Here is a 15541-nt window from a genome sequence, read left to right on the forward strand (position 1 = left end):
CAAACCATCCCAAGACAAGAACATTCTACAACCTCTCTGGTGGTGCAAGGGGTTTAAGCACAACAATGTGAAGCTATCTGCAGCCACTGCAGGCAAGGCAGCACAAGTTCCATCCCAGGCCAGCCAGGGAGCTACCCACATGGTGCAGAAGTACTCTCCTATCTCACCTGTTGCTCCCCTCAGCAGTGTATTTCAGTCAGTCTGCCTGTTCTGTTCCCCACTCTGTCTCTGATGAATTCTCTCACCCTCCCATGCCCTTGGCCTGGACCCCAGTTCTAAATAAATCTTTAAAAAAATACATGATATTACTACTGCATATAGAATTGATACAGAAAGATTATAGTTAAAGTCACTGAGTCTACTTATCAGGTGGTTTGCAAGGATGCCATCTAACCATTTGCTCACACAACAGCTCCTTTAATGTATTACTAGCATTTCTACTTTATAGCTGGAGAAACTGAGGCAGAATCCTGTGAAGAAACTTGTAAATGTCAAATTTATTAACTCAGAGCCACTAAGAGCAATCAGACAGTTCACTCTCGAGTCATCACTGATTTACTTGTTCCTGTGCTTTCCTTCCTCTTTTTTCTTCCTCTTTCCTCCTCCTTTCTTCTTTTGGGTCTCTGGAGTGTTTCTTATACCCTTTGGTTCACACCTCACCATCCATATAGGGCCCCACTCCAGGTCTGTTTACTACTAAACTGCCTATTTTCTCCCCCATCTATGAACTTGACACCCATTCTTTCCAACCTCTGTAAGCTCTTCTTCTATTGAGTTTTATATAAAAACTTAAATATGCATGCCACCTTGTAAAATAACTGAGTTGTTTTATGAATGCTTAACTTTTAATTTATTTAAAAAGCATTGTGAGTAAAACCTATTCTGTTTCTGACTTTTCCCACTCAAATCCATGTTTTAAGGAACTATCCATGTTGATTTATGTGCATCTAGTCTACAGCTCCTGACTTCTGCCTGATATTTTATTCTTCAGCACATTCTAGTGATGGAATCGCAAGTTTAACTTCCTACTATTAGAAATAAAAACACTGTTGACAAACATCCTCACACTGGTTCTCTTATTAGATCTGTGGAAAATCTCTGGGTTGTATAAGTGGGAGTGGAATTGCCAGATCACAGGATGAAAATACCCATAATTTTACTAAATTCTGTTAAATTGCTTTCCAAGACAGCTGTAACAACTTAAAACTCTCAGCAAGTTGTGCACATGTATTCCCAGCTCCTCAGGTTCTCACCAAAACTATGAATTACCCACTTTTCTAATTTCTACTACTCTGATGATCCAAAGCACAGTCTCATTCATGATTTGGTTTCCATATTTTTCATTACTAGTGAGTTAGAGCATCAACTCATTCCTTTTTTGTGAATTGTCTATTCATATACTTGTCCTTAAGAAATAGTTGGGCTTCCTGCCTTTTTTTCTCAATGTCTTGGCGTTCCTGGTAAAGTCTAGAGTCAATATTAATCCATTTTTTTTAAAAAAGATTTATTTATTTATTTATACAAGCACTGGGTACAGTCAGAAGCGTGGGAGGGTGAGAGAATTCACCAGAGCCAGAACGGGGAGCGGAACAGGCAGACTGATGAAGTACACTGCTTAGCGGAGCAGTGGGCATGGCAGGAGAGATTTGTGAGCCATATGGGACCCTCGCCAGCAGCCGGGGATCAAAACAGCGCTGCAGGGGCTGTGGGCAGCTTCACAACCCAGCGCTCAACCGCTGCGACACCTGGGAGGCCCAATATTAATCCATTTTTGGTGTTAGGCATTGCAATATCTTCTTCCAGTCTGTTACTGAGCTGATAATTTTTTCTGTGGTGCTATTTGTTAAACCCCATAGCTACCAAGTTGTGATATCTATAGTCAAATACCCCAAATCACAAGACCATTTTTGGTCTTTTAGACTTATAATTTATGATTTGAGGTATTTGATTATAAATATTCAACTGTATTTTCTTCTATGAGGTTCGTAGCCTTATTTTCCTTGCTTAGGCATTTACTTCATCTGGAATCTTTTGACATAAAGTAATTATATAGCTTCTTTTTCCTCTTACAACAAGCCAATTTCCCAACGCCACTGACTAAATAATTTTTCCTTCTCTCATTGTCTATGGTACAGCCCTGATTATTGATCTGTTTCCCATATATACTTGACAGAAGCTTCCCCTTGGCACACAGTACCCCTCGTGCTGCAAATCAGCATTTCCATGTCTTATCCAGGCAATTCATGAGAGATTAGAACTCTGATGGGTGCTGTGCTTAGAAAGGATTGCTTTCAGATGCAATTGCTCATCACCCAACTGTTGTTAGATACAACAGGATGATAAAAATGATCATAGATGACCTCAGTCACTGGCTCAAACCTGGTTTCAGAGGAGGAGTCTATATTACACATGTGAATGTGTGTAAAGCCATATTTGGGTCACAGTGGTTTGAATTTGAAACATAGTTCTACCTGTGAACTTGGAGACCTTGTGAAATCACTTAATTTGTCTGAGCCTTAATTTTAGCATTTTTAAGTGGGAGGCTAGAAGTACCTATCTTATAGTGATGTCAAAAACATGAAATGAAGTATCTTACACATTTCCTGGCAAATGCATAAAAACTGTAGTCACCTGGGTGCCAAAAGGAAAAGCTTCATCGAGAAGGTGATGCTTGAAAGATGAATAGATGTTTGCTAGGCAACTATACTGGCAGGGCTTCTGAGTGGGAAGGAGCAGTTGAAGAAAAGCCCGAGGTGTGGAACAACCTGACATTTCAGGAAACTCTAAGTAGTTTTGGTTGGCTGGAACAAAATGCAGGGAAGAGGAGGGACATGCATTATCTGTGATAGTTCTCTAATTGCTTCACATATATGTCTGGTCATTGATGAAGATGGCTCTTTCTGTAGGGTCTGTCTAGTGCTCTATTTAGTATCTAGTGCTTTACTTGCATTAGGACTAGGTTGGATAGATATCCTTGACAAGGGCGGTTTCCTCTTTAGATTCTGAGTTCAGCCTTCAACACAATGGATTGTGGGTGGGCTGGCAGCGAGGCTTCAGAACTCTTGGTCTGGGGTAATTCCCTGAATCCATATTCCTAAAGAACTTCAGCTCACTCCTGGTCAGAGGCCTTCATTGCCTCTCTGCAAATTGGAGAGAGGTGGCAGTCCAGGGGCAACTCCATAGCTCCACAACTTCTTCAACCACTGCCTGCCATCTGGTTCCAGAGTCAATGACACTGGTTTTCGTTTTCTTTTCCAACAGCACTCCACTTCACATAAGGATTTAAGTCAGGAAGTGGAATAATGTTCTTGTCATAGAATAAAGAATTCATTATATGAGTTAAACTGTCCATAATTATGGGAGGACCTGGGAAGAAAGGGTCTGGGCTATGGGATGAGTTGTGTTCCCCCAAAACTCGTATGTTGAAGTCCTAATCCCTGTACCTCAGAATATGACTATATTTGGAGACAGGACCTTTAAAGAGGTAATTAAGATTAAATGAGGTCTCTAGGGTGGACCTTAATTCAATTTGACTGATATTCCGATGAGAAGAAGACACTAGGTCATAGACACATACAGAGGGAAGTTCAGGTGAAGACATGTGGGAAAGGCAGTCATCTGCAAGCCAGGGAGAGAGGTCTCAGTCGAAACCAACCCTGCTGACAACTTGATCTTGGACTTCTCACCTCCAGAGCCACAAGGACACCAATTTCTGTTGTTTTTGTGACCCAGAATATGTTACTTTGTTATGGCAGCGTGAGCAAACTAAGTACAAAGAAAAGTCTGGAAGGAAATGTTGAAGGATCATAAAGGGTCACTACCCATCCTCCTGAAGCCCTGCCCTAATGGAAAAGCTGGAGTTTGCAGGGAAAATCTGAGAAACCAGGTAGATCCAGCTGCTGAAATGGACATGTGAAGGGGGAGCTCCTGGAGAGTTCTGTGGAAAGCTATTGCATCTCTACCTTCCTCCTCTGTGGTAGACAAGAATCTAGTGGTGGGCTATGGGACAATGTTGGCGATGAGGGCTAGAAGTGGGGATGAGCAAGGCAGAGTGATGGAGAACAGTAAGCTGGACACTGTTAGGCATCTCTGTTTCCTATGGTCTCAGAAACCTTCAACAAGAAATGGTTACTGCTTCACTTCCACTTCTAAATCTCATTCAAGCTTCGCTTTTTGCCAACTCGAAATTGGAACCATACATAGAAGAGGATTCTGGGAAACAAACCTTCCAACTTTACCCAGTTGACAAAAGAATGTTGTAGCTCAACGCTTTGTGATCCTCTGGGGGAAAAAAAAAGGTGGGGAGGGAATCTCTGAAACCTCTTCGGCCACTTATACTTCTCCCCACTAAGCATAGCAGCTGTTGACCAGCTCTGTTCACTGGTCGAGCAGACTTCGGGCATGCTACCCAAGGGCAGTCCTTAAAGAAGCTATCCACCCTCCTGCTCGATGCCCTTGTTGGCTGTGCCCCACCTTCCAGATAGCAGTGCTTTCCTCAGACAGCTCTTCTCTGCAACGGTCTTCCTATTCTTCCTGTCCTGCCTCTGGGGCCACACATCCTCCATGCTGCATCCCCACCGTACTCTCCTCCTAGTCACCATCAACACATTGAAATGGACAGGACTGAGCAGTACAACCTACTTCGATGGATGGATCTAATGGACGAAAAGGAGTAACTTAGTCAATGGGTTCCCAGCTGCCTAATATGTAGTCATATTTTGAAGACAGGGGTTAGGACTTGCAACACATGAATTTTGATAGAACAGAGTTTGTCCCTAAAAAATGTTATTTGTGACAGATTCTCTTTTGACCACGTTAAAGCAGATTTCTTGCTATCCTCATTACAGCTTCGTGCTCATGACCTTGCGTGCAAGAGGATAGCAATGGCACAGCATGGAGTCAGGAAGGGAGTAGTGTGGGCCAGGGAGCACCCTGGGAGGGTGACATACTTGTGACTCTTACTCAGTATTTGTCCAAATGCACACAATATGATGAAGCCCAGCTGTTTTGGACAGATGATAGGAATTATTATTTGGATAACACTTTAAACAATCAGCCAGATGTTTCCAAATCTATTGTCTCAAGTTCCAGGCTATGATGATGTTTACACTGTGTGCTACCAGGTCCTATAGATCCGAACAAATACATTCTCCAATACTAGAAGTGCTGGAAATGCCAGCTGTCAGCCCAGACTGACTGAAAGCAGAGCAGAGGCAGGCTTTGCACTGTGTGTTGATGCTCCTGCTTTCTTTGTCAATGCAAACATTCATTGAGAACTTTAAAGCTAAGTTTTAACTAAATCCAATCATGTCTTGGAATAGGCAAAATAAAAATACAGATATATTTTTGACAAGATCGCAGCAATTGGTTAGCTTGACAGGGCTTTAAATAGCTGTTATTGGAAAAGAGCTGAAGAGTCTAAAAAGAGTGCATTCCATTTCTTGCCTCCTGTGCCCCAGCTCCCAGGGGTCAGTGGGCAGAGGAACTATAATTACACCTCAAGTGGTTTTAATGACACAGGAGGGGATTCTGAATCCCTAGGTTGGAACAAAAGCAGAGGTCTATGTTCAGTTGGGCATAGTTTACAAATCTCTTAGCTTCTCCAGATAAAAACAGTCTTGAGAATTCCTGAGGGTCAAGATTCCCTGGAGGGGGCCCAGAGATGGAAATAGACACATTTATTCTAAGCAGTGGATAACTTTGGCCTCAAAGGCCACCTCTTCTCCACCCCTTAAATCTGTGTAAATTAGGGTGTCAAAGACTGTGGTGTTTAGGGTGGTTATCCATATCCTTTGGGAAAACTACACTGTGGGTGAAAATTTCCAGTCCCTTGCTGAGGAGCCAAAGTCCCCAGAAACACCCCAGGCTTGCAAGTGCCCAAGGGACTTTGGTGGGTGGGGCCAAAGAGGCAGCACATCCTCTTCCTCCACCTCCTGCCCTTAGCTGTGAGGCTACGGAGGAAATTCAGGATGGTAACCCTGGGGATTCCAGGGAAGAGATGGAAAAGGTGGAAGACACTGAAAATTAGCTTTCTAGGAGGAAATGCCCTCCCAGAAGCCAGTTCAGTCTGGAGCATAGAAATAGCTAAGGACCAGAAAGATGCATTTTCCCAAGAACCGGCAGAGGGAGCTTAGAGAGGAAGCCAAGCGCCCCGCCGGGCCTCAGTCAGGCATTAGCAATTCTGATTTCCATCTGTTTCTCTTTGTTGATGACACCAAACAAATAACAAAGGACCCCTCCTGAAGCTGTAGGTGGATTTATGCTCCTCAGCTGGGCAGAGGCACCAGCTCCTGTTTTGGGCAGAGGCTTCCCGCAGCTCCCAACAGCCCGCAGAAGAGCCAGCTGCTCGGTAGGCCCGGCCGTGCGCTACCACTGCCCAACCCACAGAGGGAGGTGGGGCATGTAGTGGGAGCAGCTGCCCCCCACTTGGGAGACACAGGGTGCTGGCGCTTCCAGAAACCGAGGCAGCAATGTGGCCTCAAGAAGGAGGCCATTCCAGGAGGTTTATTTTCTACAACCGATTTGAACAGAACCTGGAGGGAAAGGCAAAGCCTCTCACGGGAAGGGTGGTAACTTTGTTAACAGGGTGGACTTTCTGGCGGATGAGGGTCGGTCAGCATAGGGACAAGTTTGGGAGAACTTTGTGGGAGAGTGTTATTTTATTTTATTGTTACTTTCCCCCTTTCTTGATATGTATAACACACATAATATATAATAAAGTGTATAGACATGCATACATCTTGAGTGCACAGCTTGAATTTTCACTCTGTGGACAACCACGTGACAACATTCAGCTCAACATGTTGAACACTTTTAGCACCCCAGAAGGTTCCTTTGTGTTCCTTCCCAGTTAGTACCGACCCTCCCAAGAGAAATGACATCTGTCACCATTGATGAGTTCTGCCAGTTGTTGAACTCATGCAGTATGTTTATTTTTGGGTCTGGGCTTTTTTTTTTTTTTTTTTTTTTTTTGGCCTGTGAAGGGCTAAAAGAGCCATGAAGTCTGTATCCTCGGTCCATGTTACCTTGGCCACCAGTGCACCAGTGATTCATTCTTTCTCAATGCCAGCTAGCATTCCATTGCATGAATAGACCAAAATTTTTTATCCATTCTTTTAATGATGAATATTTTGATTGCTACCAGTTTTTGACAAATAAAGCTGCTGTAAACATATATTCTTGTGCAAATCTTTGTGTGGACATAGATACTCATTTCTGTTGGGTATATATTGAGAAATGGAATTGCTTAGTTAGGGTAGGTTTATGTTTAGCTTTAGTCAATACTGCCTAACAGTTTTGTAAAGTGTTGAACCAATTTTTACTCCTGCCAGCAGTGAGAGGTGTTATACTGCAGAGCTTTTTTAACGAAGATTGGCGCAGACACACCTCAAGGCTGGCTCTACACTGTTTTTCTTGTCCTCCTCCAGGATCCACTTAGGTCAACAACCTGCCCTGGCCATGGTTAAGGTCATGAATAAGGTCATAAATAAGGTCTAAGTCTGAATGGGACTTAGAGTACAGTGAGTTCAAAGCTGGGGGCAGTTCTCCATCATTGTTAGGCAGCAGTATGTGCCCAAGGAGAGAGTAAGACCATCTTCTGATGCAGACATTTAGGCCATCTTGGGCTGACACTGGAGCTCTTCATCAACTGTGATACTGGTGGATGCTGGATGCTGGTATCTGTGGGTGCCACTTACTGAGTGCTGAGTATGGACCAAGGTCTCCTTCAGTTCTCTGAGTAGTAGTGATGTGATGGATGACATTATCCCTACTTAAAATTTGATGTAACCAAGCCCAGAGATTAGACAAGCCACTGCTGGGATCAGCTAGTGGGTTGACTGGTTGGGATTCATGCCCTCATCTAACTATAAAATTGTGGCTTTTCTTTCCTTTTGTAAAATTAGTTATTCTTTGAAAATATGCATTTGGCACAAATTCAAAATGATACAAACAGGAAACACAAAGAAAGAGCAAGTCATCCTTCTTCCTTTTCTACACAGTTTTTCTCCCAGAGCCAAGTGCCATTACCAACTCCTTGCGCGTCTGTCTGGAGACTATGCATTTACAAATATAGAAAGATCGTCAGAGTAATGTCCAACCTCCCCCTTCTTCCCCCACACACTATTCTGCATCTTACTTTCTTCACTTAATAAAACAAATTGAATAGCTTTTCATTTAGGTCTATACCATGATCTTTTTCATAACCGCACTGTGGTTTATGTAACAACTCCTCTTTTCTTGGGCATTTAGACTGTTTCCAACTATTGGCCATAACAAACAATGCTGCTCCAAAGATTCTTGCACCCATTCTTGCACCCATGCCATGTGCAAGTGTTTCTGCATGATTAATATCTAGAAGTGGAATCACTGGGTTTGAGGGTGTGTACATCCTAAGTTCCATAAATATTGACAACCTGCCCTTCGTAAAAGCAAAGCCAGTAGACCGACCAATCCTGGAGAGTTTAGGAGACATCAAACCTCAGAAAATTGAGATAGTCACTGTCCGGGTCTGCAGGCTTGACACACCTTGCTTGCTGAATGTGTGTATGAAAGAACCTCTCCCCTTCCCCAGGCATTTCAAGGTGTTGCTGTGGCAGGTGCCAGCCCCCAGCACTATAGCCATTCTTTCACTTCTCACTGATAGTTTCACCCTCCAGCATCAGCTAGAAAGATGGAGGACAGGGACCTTTTTTTCCACTTTTATCCATTACATTTGTGTCCTGACAGTTTGAGGCTGGGGTTGCTAAGTGAGTGTGTGAATGTTATTGAATTATTGCCATGTGAAAAAAGACAACTGTATCAGGTGCCAGAAGAATGCAAAAATTCCTGCTATTTTTCCATTCCCTACTCATCTTTCTTAAATTCTCCCAACTGAGGAAGAGGTTTAGTCTCAAAGGTTAAGTTTAGGAGTGAAGCCTGAGGAGTGACGTTTAGGAGTGGAGTTGTGGGTAGGAATGGGTTGAGCCACTACTAATGGGACTTCAGGCACCATATCAGATGAAAGGCAGAGATGGGGTGTGGGCTTCTCAGTGACCTCGTTCCCTCTGGAGATGGCTGTGGATACAGGACCAGTAGGTATCATCCTGAGTCCTGAGCCCCTCATAAAATAGCAGGTTGCAGGTGGAAGTGATGCCTCCCTTTCCAGACAAAAGGCTCCAGTCTTCATTTACATTTTGTTGACTTATTAAAGTGAGATCCAAATGTTTCATTGCTCTCAATTACATTTATTAATGGAAGCTAAAAGCTTCTGAGGGTGAATTTTATTGGAACATATGGTCAACTTTCTACTCAGAGAGCCCGGGGCTGAGGAGCACAGGGTGACAAGAGACTGGGATTTTAATTTGTTCTTTTTTATGATCTCTCCTCCTCCAAATAATTAAATAAAAAGTGCTGTCCTTCTTACCTTTTAAGGAAGGATGAGACAACTAAATTCAGAAAAAAAATCAAGAAAAAGCTAGGAGATACACTTAAGTGATATTAATAATGATATAGACTTCAGAGTAACTTTTCAAAGTTTGCCTTATTTCTCAATGGCTTTAAAAGTTGGTTGGAGAAAATCTATGTTTATTGAGCTTCATAAAGGATTCCATCACTATCTGGCTCCCAGGTGAGGAAACTGAGGCTCAGCATGCTAGTAGGTGACAATGTACAGAAGAAGAGCTCAAGTTGTAAGAGTAAAGAGAGAGTGACTGATGGATTGGGCCACTGGGACAGCTTCTTGGCAGCAAAGAGTTTGGGTTTTCAATTGAAGGATGCAGAAAATTTGGTCATTCAAAGAGCACAGAGAAGGTACTGAGGTAGGGGGCACTGAGTAAATGTTTAGAAACAAAATAAATTAAGAGGTGCTTTTAGATAATGAATATGGCAGTTTGGCTTTAAAGGCAAGTTCATGGTGGGGGAGGAAAGCAAAGTTATGAGAGGAGATTGGAATTTTGAAGAAATGGCTATGATGTTGGCATTTTATTTCCAAGCAACCCCTTGGGGGGTTAGTGCCCAGAAAAGCATGGAAAGATGAGCTGGTGGTTCAGAAGGCATGGATGTTGATCTGGTCCAATACTTGTGTCCCAGGCATTGAGGCTGGTGCTGAAGGCACATGCAGGAAATTGCCAAGTCCTGGCCAAGAGGAGCTCAGTCCCTGTGGGATCTTTGCTCTGATATGGGAACCAAGGAAGAGAAATTTGGAGACAGATAAAACGGCCTTAGCTTTGAAAAGATGTGCACTTTCAACAGGATATTAGTGATGGTGGTAGTGGTGGGTGGGGCAGGGGGAAACCATATGAAGGAAGGACTCTGAACAAGATGCCAGGAGGCCAAGGAAAATGATGGAGTTCTGATGATGAGATGAAGAATTGTTAACACTTATTGAATGCTTCAGAATAACCCTATGAGGGTTTTCTCATCCTTGGCACTGTTGAGTTTGGGCTGTGTATCTCTTTATTCTGGGAGCTGCTGTCCACTGCATTGTAGGATGTGAAGAACCTGCTCCCGGCCAGCTTGTGAGGGGCAAAATTTCTCCTAATGGTGTACCATTGCCCCTATAAAGTGGGTGTATTGTAATTTTTCTTTTTTAAGATTTTATTTATACAAGAACTGGAGTACAGGCCAGATGCGCGGGAGGGTGAGAGGATTCACCAGAGACTGAGCAGGGAACAGAACAGGCAGACTGACGAAATACACTGCTAAGGGGAGCAATGGGCATGACAGGAGAGGTCTGCTGCACCATGTGGGACCCTCGCCGCCTGGCCGGAATCGACCCGGCACTGTAGAGTCTGCAGAGAGCTTCACAGCGCCACGCTCAACCGCCTGTGCCACCAGGGGAGGCCCTAAAGTGGGTGTATTGTAACCCCCACTTTACATGTGAGGAAACTGAGTCTCAGGAAAGTTAAGTAACTTTCCCAGGATCCCTTAGTAGACACAGTTGCATATAGGCTTGGACTCAGTCAGGCTAGGGAGTCTGTATTCTTCATCTCCTGAGGCTGGATGAGTGGTGGGAAAAGTGATTCCAGTCAGGAGGTGAGGAGCAGTGACTGCTGAGCCTGCTCCTTCTTCCAGTTTCCAGCAGTGCTCTTGGAAAGGAGCTGGCTAACAGGGTGGGCATCCCCTAGCCAGGTAGAAAGAATAACTGGGGAACCACAGTTCTAAGTCTATGTTTTTCTGCTTATTAAAGAGTCAAAGAGAGAGAAACATTTATTTTTCCATGTAAGGAAGGCTTCCAGGCTCTGGATGTTGCAATATTTCAGAAGTGATTATCTAGTCTGCTTTGGATTAAAATGCATTGTATGGTGAAAAGTTTATAGCTACAAAAAACTTCTAAATCCAGAGATGATGTTTGCTTCTCCCCAAATTTAATTCAGTTCTTTATAAAATCTCAAAATCTATTTATGAGTTCAAATACTCAGTGAATCAGTTCAAAAACACACATTGCTTCTCAGAGCATCTTCCTTGCCTCTTCTAGCCCTTTTCACTCTGCTTCTTAGTATTTATTTATTTACTCATTCATTTATTCATTTAACAAATGTGATGCTGGGAATTTAATAGCTTTACATGTTGGAGGCAGACATAAAATACAGTCTCTGCCCTCAAAGAGCATCACAGTCTATTGATCAGTCTGGGGCAAGCCCATGTGTATCTTAGCAAGTGTAAGAAGCCCAGGTAGTGAACACAGCACATGCAAAGGCCCGGAATAATGGTAGAGCTTGGAGTTCTGGAGAAATTGCATGACCTTTAATAGAGTTGCAAGGCATACTGTTAGTAAGGACACAGGGTGCATTCCAGCTAATGTGCACTCCACTTGTTCCTTTCTACTCTCACTTTTATTTCTTTTTGTGGACCCTCAGTCTGCCTCTCAGAATTTTTTTAATCCATATAAGAACTGAGGTACAGGCCAGAGGCATGGGTGGTGGGTGAGAGGATTCACCAGGGACAGAGTGGGGAACAGAACAGGCGGAATGATTGAAATACACTGCTGAGGGGAGCTGCGGGAGAGACAGGAGAGGTCTGCTGCACCATGAGGGTAGCTCCCTGGCCAGGGATAGAACTTGTGCTGCAGTGCCTGCCCATAGTTTCATAGATTGCATCTTAACCCCTTGCGCCACCAGGGAGGCCCCTTCCTCTCAGAATCTTGCTACCTTTCAAGTGTCAAAACTCCTTTCCATGAAGTCTTTCCAGGAACCACCGTGTTCCCCTCCCCTCTGACTCCTCACAGCTGTCAGGGGTCATACCTTCACTTTGGTAATAAACTTTTAGCACTAGATTGAGGTACTTAGAGGACAAGAGTTATGTCTTATTATTCCCTGGTTCCCTAGCAGGCTTTTAGGAAAGAACTAGTACTCAACAAGCATTCTACTGTTTATTTTACTGGGGATTTCAGAGCATCAACTTGAAGAACTGGTTTTGCTCATTCTGGGGGATTTTGATGGTACTCCTACCTCTGGGGATCATGACTCTGTATTACATCACTTGAACCACTGTCTCCTGGGTTTTTTTCCACTTCTCTGGTTGATCCTACTTGGGTTCCTGTGAGACCTTCCCTGAGACATCACTGTGCATCCTGGTTCCTCAAGTTTCATGCCTTGGCTTTGTGTTCTCTTCATTGTCATATACTATCGGGCTAAGCTCCTATTGTCTTCACTACCACCCACTTGCTAACAACTCTCCATCTAGCCAAGAGCTTTTCCTCCTTCTCAGGCCTATCTTCAGTAAGAATATTCTTAACCTGTGGGACCTCCAAACCTACCATGTGCCAAATAGAATTTGTCATCCCCATGTCTCACTTCCCCAAGCCTGTTCCTCCTCCTCCTATAGCTTAATAGATGGCTCTAACATCAATTCATGCTGTCAACACAGAATCCCAGGCAATATTATAAAAGGAAAGTTATAAAATTCCTTATCCTTTCCCAGTCCTATCAGACACAAACTCAATAGAGTTTCCCATCAGATGACTTTCGGAAGCTACACCCTCCTCTCTTTCTCCACTATTAGTTTAGAATTTATTCTCCCTTACTGAAACACCTGCCTTAAACTGCTCTTCCTGTTTGAATGGTAGTTCACTATTTTTTCTAAAAATGAAGGCTGATCTTTCCATTTTTTATGTAAAAATTTCAGGTATATTTTTGGGATGATATTTGAAGTCCTCTGTTGAAAGCTCAAGATGCTTCATTAACTAATTCCTGCCATCCTATCCAAGAAGTTACTTGATGGCAGAGACCATGGCAGAGTGTTTGTTGAATGAATAACCACATTTTGACTGGCTTGGATGTGACATGATTATGGTTTTAACTTGGAGTTAGAAAACATAACCTCTTGCCCATTGTCATCTCTAGGCTCTGTTGTTCAGATCAACAGGATCAGACTCGTGGACCCCTGCATGCTCTGGCACCTCACTGTCGCTCCAGAGAAGGTGAACTTCCTACTCTGTCATTAGATTGTTGTCAAATGACCTACCTTAACACTTGGGATATGTTAAAGATGTGTGTTCTTCATAAGGGAGCTGGCCTTCATTTTGTTAACAGAATTGGCTGATTCCATAAAAAGAGGACTTAGAGCTTTACTCTACAGTATTTTTGAGAGAATAAGAACCTGAGAGAATTTTATTTGGTAGAAATAAATCTGTCTAAAGTGGCAATGCTTGCAATGCTTTTTATTATGTTGCTAGCAATAACAATATCTTACGTGTTAATGCTTTCAAGGTACAAATGTGCTTTCTTATGCAGTACCTCATCTTTATTTTTGATCTTTGTGAGGTTGAAATGGCAGGTATTACTATTTGAAATAAAAATGGTATTTGGACTAGAGTTCAGGGAACTCTCATTTCAGTGGTCATAGGCCATGGCCTCAGTGTCTCTGGAAAACCACCTGCCATAGTAACAATACTGCAGTTTCCAAAATTGTTTTGTGTTTAAATTGTTTAAGTGCAATCTTACAACTTCTGCCTATTATCCCTGCCTTAATTTCTATTTTACATTCAGCACTGGTACAATAGCTGAATAAAATAGTAGCTAAGGTTTTCTTTATGTTCTAGTTTTTCCTGATGACTAACCAGAGAACTGTTGCTCAGATATTAGTATTTTAGTATCTTGGAGAGTGCTCACCCCACTTCTTGGGGCCCAAGTCCTTAACTTCAAATTCTTAACTGAATTTCAGTTATACCAGATAGAAAAGTGTTAGCAGTCTGTACTATAATATGCCATTGCTGACATTATATTGTGCCTTTAAAAAATGGATGAAGTTGGTAGATTTCACGTATGTGTTTCTTTAGCACAGAAAGCAATTTGTTATCTGAGCACTTTTAGGTATCCCTGCCATGTTTGGGGACCAAAAAGCCATTATGACCCAGAGAACTACACTACCTGTAGAAGATACTTTTTCACTTTCAGATGATAAAAATGAGTCTCCCTGGAGAGTTTACAAAACAAGGGCCAAGTTTCAGTGAGGGTAGCCATACCTAGCCACACTGGACCTGAGTTCACCTTGCAATGTTGAGGGAAACAGGGAACACCAGAGTGACTGCTCATCACACGAGCAGCTCACTCTCTGCCCTCCAGCTCTGTTGACTGAACTCCGACTCTTCAGAACTCAGGTTTGAGTATATCCTCTGGGAAAACTGTCATCCTTCAACTCAGAGTGAATTGTTCCTACTCAGGAGAACCCATGACACTGTAGGCTTTTTGGTCCTGTCTCTTAGAAGGAGGGTAAAAAACTTGGATGCTGTGATCATAATACTGGATTTGAATCTCTACCTCTCACTAACTGTGTGAATTTGGTTGAGTTATTTCACCTCTTTATGTTATTTATGAAATGAGATGTAATTGATGACAATGACACTACCTACCAGAATTCTTCCAATAAATAATACAAACCAGTGTCCTGTGACCCCATCACTATGATTAGCACACTTTGGCCATGTAGTGCTAATTATTTGAATCCCACCGCACTGAGAACATAGTCCTTTTAAGTGGATATCTGTTGGGTCCCACACTCTACGTAATAGGTGCTCAGTAGGCATTGATTGAATTGTTTATTGAATTGAAATTAGTCAGGATTTATACAGGAAAAACTGTGAACCAATCAGTGAAATTTTTGTTAAATGCTGAACTGGCCTGTGTGAAGATTTACAGGTTTGAGAATAGTATAAAATACAGTATTCTCTGTTGCTGTAATATTTGTATTTACTGTAATCATTATTAATAAATTCCTTTAAGTATAAAACCCAACAGGTTACACTGAGCAGGACACTTGGACACCTTAGGAAATGTCTAGGGAATCAATTTCCCCCCCAATTTTGATTTTAAATTAAAAGGATCTGTTTACAAAAAAGCTAAGTAACCCAACCATTTGAGGACTTGGTTCCCTGCAGTAAGAGGTGTCAGTCTATCGCATCATGGGCTGTTCATCAAGCGGTCTGGAATGGACTCCAAAACCTGGTGGCTTCCTTTGAATATTTTTAAACTTTCATTTTGAAATAATTACAAATTCACAGGAAGTTGCAAAGACAGTACAAGAGGTCCAATGTCCCCCTCACCCAGTTTGCCCCAGCTACATT

Source organism: Talpa europaea (assembly GCF_964194135.1).
Source record: "Talpa europaea genome assembly, chromosome: 4".
In the NCBI taxonomy this organism is placed as follows: Eukaryota; Metazoa; Chordata; class Mammalia; order Eulipotyphla; family Talpidae; genus Talpa; species Talpa europaea.